This window comes from Lotus japonicus, chromosome 2 (assembly GCF_012489685.1).
Source record: "Lotus japonicus ecotype B-129 chromosome 2, LjGifu_v1.2".
Classification (NCBI taxonomy): Eukaryota; Viridiplantae; Streptophyta; class Magnoliopsida; order Fabales; family Fabaceae; genus Lotus; species Lotus japonicus.
Genome location: NC_080042.1, coordinates 16,104,660 through 16,117,800, shown reverse-complemented (window position 1 = coordinate 16,117,800; position 13,141 = coordinate 16,104,660).

Below are 13,141 nucleotides of genomic sequence, written 5' to 3'. Positions count from 1 at the left end.
ATCTGGGCGTTAAGCGCCCCAAACAACAAACAAGCAAGAGTCAACTTCTAACACTCACATGTCACAAGTAGGGTATACTACCCTATCAATCACAAGTCTTTTCCTAAGCTAACATCCACAAATAAGGGGAACTAAATCAAGTTATAAGATTCACAATTATGGGGAACTATCTCATAGTTCTAAGTTAGTCAATGCTGGTGCAAATGCATGCAGACGCTTTGGATATCCATTCAGCCAATCTGTCATGGAAATGCAGGACAAACACGACTCCACGATCGGGGTCGACTCTTAGCCAACGCATCGTTGTCTCACAGCTTCACGATCAGGGTTAGCCACTCATGCTAACGCATTGTCGCCTCACGTTTGTCCTCGTTCAGGTCCATCCCTTGAACCTCGCCACGTACTAGCCCAGTTCAGGTCACTAGTCATGACCACCAAGCCCAGTCCAGGACACTTGGTCACAGACTCATGTCATGAAAGTTAGTTATCATCTCTAGGCCCTAAGCCTTTCATGTTCATCTCATGAACATCATCACATTATAGGAATATAACTAGCATGCATATAATAAATAAAGGCTAGCAACCTAATCACATAGGGCATGTTCATAATAACAATAGCTAGCATTTATTGCATCAACAATCATATATCATCTCTACCATATACAATCATTGATAATCCTACTATCATGTTCATTAAAACATTCCATAGCAGGACATACACAATCACAAACAATTATCTAGGCCGAGGCTGAAGTGCCCTTACTAGCATATTCATCTAGCATAAGGTCCTTAAAATTTCACAATCATACAACAACAATCAAGAAATCTAGGTCGTAGCCGAAGTTCCCTTACCTCAAAGGTACGCTTTCATTAAAAGTCTCGGGTTGCTCCTAGAAGTTAGGTCTACACTTGGAAATGTCCTACCAACGAACGGACGAAGTAACGTTACTAATTGGACAATCAGATCTGTAAGGCCCGAGTTTTTAAGTTTATGCTAAGTGAATAAACTTCTTATTCACGATTAGGGTTGATGTAATGTGAAGGGAAACCTGAACGAAAGTTTATTAAATGAAATATATTTATGAAGGAGAAAGTTCAGGAAAAGTTCAAGGATTGCATTATGATCGATAAAAGTTATAGCACGATCGTTACACGCTTAAACCTAGGTCAGAAACCCTAGTATATAGCTAATTTTCACTTTTAGGCACGCTGGCAGTTAATTCCAAAAATCTTCAGAGAAATGTTAGAACTTCTCTTTTTCCATATATCACCATCATTTCGAGGCGAAACTCTAGGATCTACGAACGTCCGATTCCAATCATCGGAAGTTTGCCGAAACCGAATCCCTGGTATTTCAAAACCCTAGAATTTCTCGACAATGAAGACTTTTTCTATTCAGAGCTTCAAATGAATATTCTACACGCGTACACTCATTTCTCTTGATGATTTCAATCTTTCTTCCGAAGGAAGTTTTCCATTCTGACATTCGATGCAAAAAGCAACTTATCGGGTAAAATAGTTTTATACCGACTATGCTTTAGTTGCCAAAAATACAAAGAGACCTCTTTATAGTTTTGGAATTCTTTTGCCAAAACATATCTATTAATTCACGGAGAATGACGCCGGAAAAATCAGATTCGCGAAACTTTCATTTTCCCGCGAATTTCCACCTTCTATATATATCAAAAAAATGAGAAAAAAACAAATATCTTACCCATTTCTTCCCAAGGAGGCCGCGAGTTTGCTAAGGAGAGGAGGAGAAGAGATTTTGTTCAATCCTTGCTTGATCGTCGATCAATCAGTTGCTACTTCAAGGCTTCGAGGTATAGTCGCTAATCCTTACCTCCGATCGCTTTTTCCATAGCTTTTCTGTAGAGTTTTCTGAGCGGATAGTTTATGGGTTTTTGCAAAACTATCCTGAATCTTTCATTTCTGATTCTAAACCTCTTCTATATGTGCCCAAGATCACTTCTGCCGGGTTAGATTTTCCGTTATGTCGCCGGAATTCCGCCGGAATCAATTTGAGCCTAAAATACCCATTTTTGGAGTTTTTGGTGTAAAGCTTCAACCTTTAGGCTGAAAACTATCGCCTTAGCTTAGTGCTAGTAGGATTAGTTGTCATAAACGTCGTTGGTGACGTCCCTGCAAAATTTTATTTTTGGGATTTCAGTTTTGAAAATCCTAAGTTAAAAATCATGACCAAAATACCCCTGCGACAGTTTTTGATCCGATAATTTTTCCGAGTTCAGAATACCCTTAGTTACGGCTTATGAAAGCATAGGAACCAAGTTTGATCGAAGAAAAATCGAACCCCATAATTAACCAAAGTGGCCGAGCCCTATATGGGGGAGGAGGAAAATTTCCTTTTCCGAAAACTTGTCCTTTCGCGCTAGATTATCGTACCTTAGAGTATAGATTACTTCGAGTAACCTTAGTAAGTATCGATAGCTTAGTTTTCGATAGATTCTTATAGTATTCTGTGATTTTGTTGTAAAGGTGCTTTTGAGGATTTCTCTGAGGAACAACACTTTGAGTGCGAGGAAGCGCTTGACGATCATACTGGAGAACCTTCAGGTGAGGGCTTCTCACTGAATCTCTAGTTAATGCTTAGGGTCGATGTTTCGACATTGTTTACTGTTTATGCACTGGAATTGTGTGTGATTGGAAAATGTTTTCTGAGGCTTCGGCTGACAATGTAGATGATTCATCTACTGAATGTTTTTGAGATTGTCTTACATGCTATGTGCTATGTGGGTAATCTAGGATGTGTGGTGCATGCTTTATATGCTAAGTGCTAAGTGTTTATGATGCGATTTATTGATATATGACATGTTGTTGATTGTGATGATTTAAATATGCTCTGTACTGGAATCTGAGATTCTGAATGGTGAGAATAGCGGGCAGGTCATGCCGATTTTATTTTGAGAGTTTTGAGAAAGTTTGATAGGACGAACGAGGTTCGGGCCTTAATTTTGTTTAGTGGATCGAGACATCCTCTGGAAGCGACTTGGGATTGGGAGATCCTGCAAATGTATAAGACTTGCGATAAGACAAAATGGAATCTATTTTATAAAGAAAATTCATAAGACCTTAAATAACCTCAAAATCTTTAAGTAATGATAATAACCTCGAAGGAAAGCATTGGAAGTCAAATCATAGTTTTGGGAAAACGAGGAGTGTCGTCGGATCCAAGTGTTGAGGAGTTTGGTAAGTTCTGAGTATGTTGGTACTCCTTCGCTCGTTGAGCAGTTTGTTAGCCATCCAAGGGATGAGCCGAGAAGCTTCACTGAGGCGTGAGACCTTGTGAATGCGTGATACTCCACTGAGGCGTGAGACCTTGTGGAAAGCATGGAACTCCACTGAGGCGTGAGACCTTGTGAGAGCATGAAACTTCACTGAAGCATGAGACTTCGTGAGAGTGTTGATGACCCGAAGAGTCATCGTGAGTGGTTGCACTCGTTTAATGATTATTGTATTTTATCGCAGAATCGACTTTACCTTAGGGTAAGCTTTTAGAGACATTAATTTAGCTAGAACACGTGGCGACGTGTCGAGTGAGGTCGGAGACGTTGTTTGGCTAATCACTGCATTGCATGCACTCATTAAGTGGTTTAAACACGGCGAGATACCGGACCACGGCGGATTCCAAAATTGGTTATAAGACCAGGATTTCCGCGTAAGAGCGCTGCTAGGTGACTCTTAGTAGCAGACCGAAATGGCAGGCCTTCGGGTTTTATGCTGATCTGGCTACATGATGATGTTGGAGTAAGAGGCATCACGGGCCGAAATGGCACCACCGTGGCTGGTGAAGGGCTGATCCGATGATGTCCATCCGTTCCGGATTGCATATTGGTTGACTGGGTTAACCTGCATTGCATATCATGCAACATACATACTAATTTAGTTGTCGAGTGTGATTGTTATTTGTCAATCCTATTTGGAACATGCTATTTGTTATTGTTGTCATTTACGTTCGATATGAAACATGCAACCCTAGGAATGACATCTCTAGTTATAAGCCTAAGTGGCTATTTATTATTTGTACCTATTGGGTTTATTATCTACATAGTTCTTTAGAGTTGACCCTCGCGTCTTCTGTGTGTGCTTTGGCGGACAACGCCTTTTGTCAGATGAATATTGCGGACTGGTTCACCATGGTCCACCCTTCGGGGGGGATTAGGTACGAGATGATCGATCAGGACGACCCCGGGTCGTGGGTGGTTGACCCCGCGAGCCATCGAGCGACGTATTCGGGGCGCATCATGGAGGACCACGTGGACAGTGGAGGACTCTTGAGGTCAGGAGTGTTGAGGCGATGCTCTATCAGCTTCAACTTGCCACCGGGCGTTCACTGCGGACCAGGATTCGGAGGAGCACCGCCGCCACCGTCATCTTCAGAGGAGGAGGATCCCTCAGAGGAGATTCCAGTGGGAGTGCCTTCGGCAGGGTCTAGTGCACCCTCTGTTGCGATCATTGATGATCAGGGTTCGGGCCCTAAGCCCGTGAGTCCAGCATCGGAGCGTACTGCGGTTGCGAGGGGAGGACGGATAGGGTTGGTAGACTTGGTCGTTCTGGATTCTGATTCAGACGACGATCATGCTAGCACATAGTTTTGAGTGTTGGTATGAGCTCCTCGAGTTAGGATTAGTGTAGGAGTAGAGTTTTAGCTCTGACAGTCTTGCTTCATTTGTTACTTAGGGGACAGGGTAGATCCGCCTATAGCTTTTTGTGTGGTTTCCTTACGGGAATCACAGAGAGTTGGTTGGACTTAGGAGGTCTTATTTTCAGGCCATTGGGTCAGCTGATTCTCAGTTTTGAGGGATGGTGTTGCGGGCACTTCACCTTTTCATTTGGTTTGTATATATTGCCTACGGGCGTTGCACTTTTCATTCCGTCACTGGAGGTTACTCGTGACGAGGTTGCTACTACAGCGGGGGCTGTTTATATATTGTATATTAGTTCTGATTTTTGTTATTGTTGGGTTTTATTTAATTCCGTCTTGTCTTAGTTATTATTATAAAAAAAAAAATATTCACGTTTTTCCGCATTAAGTTTATTTTGGTTACTAAAGTGACGCCACCGAAATCGGGGTGTTACAAGATCGATCATAAACCCATGCCCTTATTGATCACAAAATTCACCCAAAAACCTTGAAATTCAAAACCATTTTCCTTTGCAAGGTCAAAGCTTTCTTTCTAAAGGTTTTCTATTGAAGATCATAAGAACATTTGAATAACATTCGGAAAAAAACATAACTTTCACATAATCTCAATGCTTTCAAGATCAAATGCTCTTTCTAATAATTTTGACATGAATATGAAAGAACATCATAAAAAGCACTTTGAAGAAAAACACCATTTTCACAAACTTTTCCTTGATTATTAGATCAAATGATCATTATCTTCTGGATGTGGAAGATCAATATTCATTGCGACCACAAAGTATAATGAGAATGACCAGAGTCTCCTCTTGTAAGACCTATATTTTTAGAAATAGAATAAATAATTATTTTCCGACTCACGCCTAGGTTGATGTGTAAGCGTGAGAGGAACCTAAACTAATTTTTGACTAATTGGAAAGCTTAGTGAAGGAGAAAGTTCAGGAAATGACTAAAGATGGTACTGTAGTCAGTTTAAGCGATAGCACGAGTCATTTTTACACCCGACTAAGGTCGAGAGTGTCTGAAAAAGGCTATTTTCGCTTCTAGAGCACTGTTTAAGTTATATTTCTAATCGTCAAGAGAATAAGAAACTTAGGGTATTTTCCCTTGACCTGTGTTCCATTACAGAACTATAGACTGCACGCACGATAGGTTCTGCTTCTCGAAAGCCCGATAAAGCTAGACTTTATCTCCTAGGAGACTTTAAATAAGACCCTGAATAAAGAGCTTTTCTGTTCGGAGCTTCTAACAAAGTTTCCATCCACGCTGCCTCATTCCTTTCGACGTTTGCGATCTTTTTTTAGAAGGAAGTTTCTTTATCCGACGTCAACTGTAAAAATTATTTTTTCTGCGTATTTTGATCCATATTGTGTTTGGATCGTTTTCTTCAATTAAAAGAACCTCGTTTTGAGTTTTGACATTCTGTCGCCAATTACTCACTTTTAACTAGTAGATAAATGTACCAAAACTACCGGACCCGCGGAATCCTTCCTTTTCTTTTTTCCCTTCTCCCATAAAAGGAGAAAAGCAAAATATCTTGCCATTTTGAGAGGGAGAGACCGCGGCTAGAGAGAGAGAGAGAGACGAAGGGAGAACTTTACCGATTCTTGCCCGATCGTCCCGATTTCAGTTGCGTTAGATAGGCACAGAGGTAATCTTCATAACCCTTGCATAATTTTCTTCTTTCTGATGTCTTTTTCCATGTCTTTTTGTGCTCAAAGTTTAGAGCAAAATGTCAAAATGTCTGATAGCTTCAATTTTTCTTTTCAAATACCTTCTATGCTAACACAACATTTCTATATTCATGATTTGTGCGCTTAGATTTCTTTCCTGTCGCCGTAGATCTGATATCTCAGCCATAAACCCATTTCTACTCAACCGTTACTTTTTTACGCTTAAGGTCTCAATCTTGCTTAGCGCTTGTAGGATTTGTTGTTAGTAAATGTCTTGGTTACAACTCTATTGGTTTACTTTTTGAAAGTTTCAACTTTGAGTTTTTGAGCTGTTAAAATGGACCAAAAAGCCCCTATTCTAGATTTAGCTCCCGCAATTGTTCGAGTGTTTCCCTACCCTAGATATTACCTAAGAATACCTAGGAATTAAATTAGATCGAAGAAAAAGTTCGGGAAGCCCTACTTTGAATAGTGGCCGAAACTTGTTGGAGTGGTAATGTGTCCAAAAATAATATATGGGCTTGTTTGGCTGGAGTTATAGTGTGGCTCTTTTAGTTTTCTATTGTTGAAATTTTGGCTTTGGTTTCGTGTCGTTTCGAGTTCTGTAGCTCGAGTTATGCGCGTTTTAGCGAACAAATGTCTTGTTGTCCATTCGTGCCTAAATGTCGAACTCTGAAGCTTCGAAAGCTTTTTCCGGTTTTAATGAGTGTAAACACCTAATTTTATCCTACCTTTTTATCTTTCCCTTATTCTAATTTTATTCAAATTTCTCTCATTTTTTGAAAAGTTTTAGGTCCATGCCCACCATTTTTCTTGCAGGCTATGTGTTAGCTTTGAAGTCTAAGGAAATGTTGTTGAGGACATGAAGCGAAGTTGAAGGAATTTTTGTTGAAAATTAGCATCTCATTAAATGCTTTCAAAAAAACAACTTTCAAATGGCTTCTACTCTTGGGAGCGCTATAGAAGAGAAGAAAGGGCCCAACATGATCAAGCGGTGAAGGAGAACACAAAAATAAAGAAAAGGGAGACAAAAAGCCCTTAGGAGCATGCCAACCATGTGCCTTGCTATCTACCTATCTGAAGCTAATCTAGAGATATGCTGTTGAAAAAACACCTTGGAGCTAGATTTGCCGTTGAAAATGGCAACCATGGCACAGTACCTGTTCTGGGAACCTAGAAAACAGCTAGGCTTGGCCCCACAGTCCTACAAAGGATAACAGTGGGATCCAGGACCTAGGAGTTGACTTCTCTCAACCACCCTAGAAAGCTAGGGGATGCACCTACTTCATGGAAGGCCCTGGACCGTGGGATCTCTTTGGCACCGCAGGAATAACAGGAGATCTAACGGCTGAGAGGAGCCCACGCGCAGGACATGCATGACGTCGCATGGCTCAACCCTAGCACCAAGGCAGGTATATAAGGGGGTTCCCCTCCCTTAGAAGGGAACTTATCTCTTCACATCTCATTCCTCATTCACTCTTGTTCAGCTCCTTACTTTGGCATTGGAGTACCTTGCAGGAGCCCCTCCCGGGACCTTCTTCAACCGCTTAACGTCACCGTTCCCCTCTCCTTCTTCCTACCCCCGGCTTCTTCGGTAGTTTGGTCGCCGCCGCTCGACGTCACCGTTCCCCTCTCCTTCTTCCTACCCCCGGCTTCTTGGGTAGTTTGGTCGCTCCCCGATCAGTACCAAGTCCTTTCAAGTTGCAATTTGAAGATCTGATGTCAAAAATGGCAAGCACCGTTTGCAGTTTTTGACATCTTAGCTGCAATTGTTGAAAGCATGGAAGAATTACGGTTGGGCTCTTTAAATGCATGAAGAAATTGGCAAGTTTCTTGGCCTATAAATAAGAAGAAGAGCAGAGGGCCAAAGGGGACACAAAAGGGAATACGACCAAAATATTGAGAGAAAAAATTCAGAACAGAGTGTTGAGATAGATAGTGCTGAGGAGGAGAGCTTGGTCACTGAGCAGTGGAAAAGAAATCAATTGCAACTGGTTCTATCACCAAGTAATTGTTGTCTTTCTTCATTTTCTTATCTTACCTTTGCACAAATTATTGTAACACTGCAAACTCACATGTATCTCTGTGACTTTTAACCTCAATATATGTTCATGGTGATCAAACTTTGTAATCAAATTGTTGAGCATGAATGATAAATCAAATACAATCCGGATGAAAAACCGAATTTTACAGTACTACAGATAGAGAAAGGAAGAACAAAATGATTATGTGTGTATGAACCTGTACTGATATGGGCTTATAGGAAGCATTAATTCTATAAGTGTCGAGAACTTATGAAATATGCATTACTAATATGGGCATACCAACTTTGTAATATCGTGGGCTTTGCAATACTTGTACACATGATCTCAAGCGGGTCAGAACCAAGCTATAACTATCAGACACCACCCAAGCGGTGGGGATCTAACTTTTCACGCATTTTCTCATTTTGTCAGTTTTCTATTACTCTCAAACTGTTAAGCCCTTGCTTGATAGTTTCATACCGGAACAGAACCACTTCAATTGAATTCAAATTTTTGCCAAATCAAGTTCGCACCTCTTCCCCTGTTTTCATTGTCTCCGCCGCTGCACTTCGCCACTACTCTTTCAGTCAGTTTCTTTTTTTTCTTTCTTAGGATAAGTTTCTTTTCTTTTTTAATTGTTAACTTTGTTAGTTGTTGATATCATTATTATATTATTATATTATTAGAAGTAAAACAAAATCCCAGGTGGTAGCAGACGTGACTAATAAGTAGGCATTTTGTTTTTTTAGTTGCAATCTTCATTTTTCAAAATGATAATAAAAGAAGGTAATAAAATAATTAAAATAATAAAAAAGGTATTCAGTTGGTGAAATAGTTAATTAGAATATTACTTAAATAATAAAAGGATTTTTTTTTGGGTGAAACAAATATTTTCAAAGCTATAATATCTTGCACAATTAATTAGAGGTACTGTTTTTTTAAGCTGACGCAGTGGGGTGCTAATACCTTCCCCACGCGTAATCGACTCCCGGATCCAAACTGGTTTCGAAGACCAAGCTTCTATGGGTTTTTCAATGTTTTTCATGTTAACAAATATTGGTGGCGACTCTACTGATCTCAAAACTTTAACCTGTCGTCCCACCGCCACCACGGTTGCGACAATGAGTGTTATTAGTTTGTATTGTTTCTTAGTGGCTAAGAAATGATACTTTGCTTAAGGTTTGGGAACGAGTTGAGCTGAGGAAAGAGGCTTTGGAGCAAGCGTTGAGGTTTCATAACGGAGGAGGACACCCCAGAGAACTTGCTGAGTTCGGGAACTGTTTTTGGGATCGAACTGTGATGTCGAGCTTGGATGGAGAAATAAAAGGTTAGGGTAACTTAGTATTGAAGTGTCATTGAGTCTTGCATGCTTTTAATTGGACTGCTTGTGCTTGAGATGAAGATGTTTAGTTGGATTAGGAATTTGACATGTTTTACTGTAATATATACTTGCTTATGTTGACTGTGTCTAAGGTTTTTTCCAAATGTTTTATGAGGCTTTGACCATTGTTAAACCTTAAGGCTTACGCCTTTGTTTTCTAGGGCTTAGGCCATTGTTCCTTGCACAATGACTTACTTGATGACAATCTCTGGCTGCTAATATTGATTTCATGAGCTGGCAAGGTTGTCAAACTCGCGAGTATACTCGTAGACTCGGTGGGGAAAACGGGTTGACTCGACAACAGACTCGATTTTGGCTCAGACTCGGTGGACTCAGTGGACTCGCGAGTCAATGACCGAGTCAGCGAGTCACGTTTTAAAAATAAAAACAAAATTTAAAATCCCTAATTTTTTAAAATTCCCAATTCTATTAAAACCTAATTTCGCGAGAGGGAATACTCAGATTCCTAATTATATAAAAGAATTAAATTAAGGAGGTAATATTAGTTGAAGTTAAGGGATCTTATCATTCATGGGCTCTAGCTATATAGCAATATCAGTTGACAACAATTTATTTTCTCTTTAGATAAGAGTAATGAATTTGCTTATTGAAACAGAAAGAAACATATAAGTGAAAAATTTATTTTCTTTTTATATTTGTTCTTCATGTGACAGGGTTATATCTAGTAATTTTTCATTTCTGGTAGACTCGAGTCTCGACGAGTCTACGAGTCGAGTCTATGAGTCGAGTCTACCTACCCAAAACGAGTCTGCTAAGACCCACGAGTCTGACAACCTTAGCTGGTATGCATGATTGAATTGACTTATTCTTTTTTATATTATGAATAACATAGGGTTACTCTGACTTGGTTATTGGATTGTGAATTGTTGATTGAGTGACTATTGAGGTTCATTAGATTGTTGTTGACTAACTTGGCATATACGACTTCGACCTTAAGTGGCAATGATGTGGGTTCTCATGGGATTGTCGCGTATTTTGATACATCAAAGTGGCAAATCAGTGGTTTTCGTTCCACGTGGTTGTCCCGTCTTTTGAGACGCCAAAGGGACAGATCAGTGATTTTTGTTCCACGTGACTGTCCCGTCTTTTGAGACGCCAAAGTGGCAGATCAGTGGTTTTCGTTCCACGTGACTATCCCGTCCTTTGAGGCGTTATAAAGTGGGGGTTCTGTGGTTTTCGTTCCACGGGATTGTATCGTCCATATCTGATTTGATTCTATGTTGTTGATTATGTTTGTACTTGACTTGATTCTATGTATATGTTCTTGATTCTCTATGTTGCTGATATTGTTGATATACGATTTGATTTCACATTGTTGGATATATATCATCATTTATCTTGAATTATGTTGCTAGCTTGTGTGTCATGTTATGCACTTAAATTCGAATAGCATGTTTTTCTCTTTATATGAGGTGATTGTATGGAGTTAACCCTTTCTGCTTGCTACTTGTTGTTTGGGCGCTTAACGCTATTAGGCGATGAAGAATCTTCGGTAGAGCTTGACCATTGTACGCGTCGGAGAGGAGAACTTGAAGAATAATGGAAGACTCGAAGAGTAGAGTCGAGTGTAAGGTTAGAGCCTTGGGATAGAGAGCTTACCATTATCAGTTAAAGCCTGTATAAGGATTTTATGGATTTATATTTGAGATTTGGGGTAGGTTTCGATGCATTGCTTTCCTTTGGTTCCCCGGTGTGGAAATCGTAGGGAGTATGTCGGATTTGTGGTGTCATTGCATAATAGATTCCTTGTTTAATCTCGTACTACTTGTTAGGTCTTGTAGGATGTGTTCTTTCATTCTTACCTTCGGGTACTTGCTTTGTTCAAGGCTAGATGTAATTTGATTTACAGTTGGGTTAGGCATGACATGTTTTGGAAATACTTTGAAGAGAAAAAAATTATACTCGTGTTTATGAATCCTTTTGGAAAACATTGCATATTTATTTTAGCGGGTTACTATGGTGACCCAGAAAGTCAGGGCGTTACATTGTGGTATCAGAGCTTTGGTTGAGAAACCAGAACTTGTTGGGGAATAGGTCTTCTGTGTTAGGTTGTTTGAACTCTGTAATTGATCGGTTGAGTGTTGATCGATTGACAGAGTGTTACTTTATAGATTATATGAATAATTGTTTATTTTGCCTACTAGATGTTTCTTGCTTGCTGTTGCTGCTTTGAGCATTAACCCCTTAACTTTTGACTTGATGATTATTACTTCTATCAAAATCTTAACTGTAATTGTAGCTTGCCTACTTTTTTATACAATATCCTAGGTGTAGACTCTATGTTGTTGGAAAGAGATATGCATTAGGAACATTCTTTTGACTGTTTTTGTGTTATGATTATGACAGTTGTATAGGGTTTAGAGAAGTTGCTAAGCCTATAAGTTGTTTTGTACGGATATGGTAGTAAGGAAAGATAGAAGCTAAGAATGAATCATAATGGAATGTTGTATGAGTTCCATGAGTTAAGGTTCTATCTTTTTCAAGATGGAGTTGTTAGAGATTGAATTGATTAGAGATGATCTCATATTAGATGTGACTACTTGATGAGATAGACTTATTGGCCTTACTTGTAGGGTTTTTCAGAATTTCCACTTTCAAGATATTTTGCCTGATCAACTTAATATTGAGGGGATGGTATTCGGAATCAAAGCTGGCATGGTCTATGATAGGAGGATTTATTGGAGTTGATCGTTGATTAGTCGAGTTTGAAAGATAAGTTTATGTTAAGTGCTTGATTTTCTTTGCGAATAAGTTGTATTTTAAGAAATAGATTTCCATTCGAGGAGTGTGGGTGAATGATAGGACAATAGAGGTCCAAACTTGGTGAAGGTTTAGATTTTAAGTCTAGAAATGTTTGTCTTAAGTGTGTAAGACTTAGAGATTGTCAGACTTTGCGTAGGAGACTAAGAATTTGATTGATGTGCGAATGACAAGACTAGGGAAGGAAAGTCCTGGTAGTGAGTTGAAGACTTGAGGTTGCTATATGTTGATGACTCACCAAGAGCCTAAGTGTGAACGAAACCTTAAGGATGGCTTGATTAGAGTGGGTTAATGAAGGTATGAAAAACGGTAGAAAGGGGGGGTTTGAATAACGTTTTCAGTACAAAACTACCACCTTAAAGATTTTAACAAATCTTTTCGAGAACTAAGTGCAAAAGATAGAGATAGAAAAGCACACAAGGATTTTATCCTGGTTCACTTGATAAATCACTCAAGCTACTCCAGTCCACCCGTTAAGGTGATTTCTTCCTTCTTAGAATGAAGGCAATCCACTAATCAGGTAAGAGTTACAACTGCACTTGAAACCTACAAGTGACTAACAATTACACTGACTTAGCTCACACTAAGATTCACTCTCTTAGTCTTCTCTAGGATCCGATCA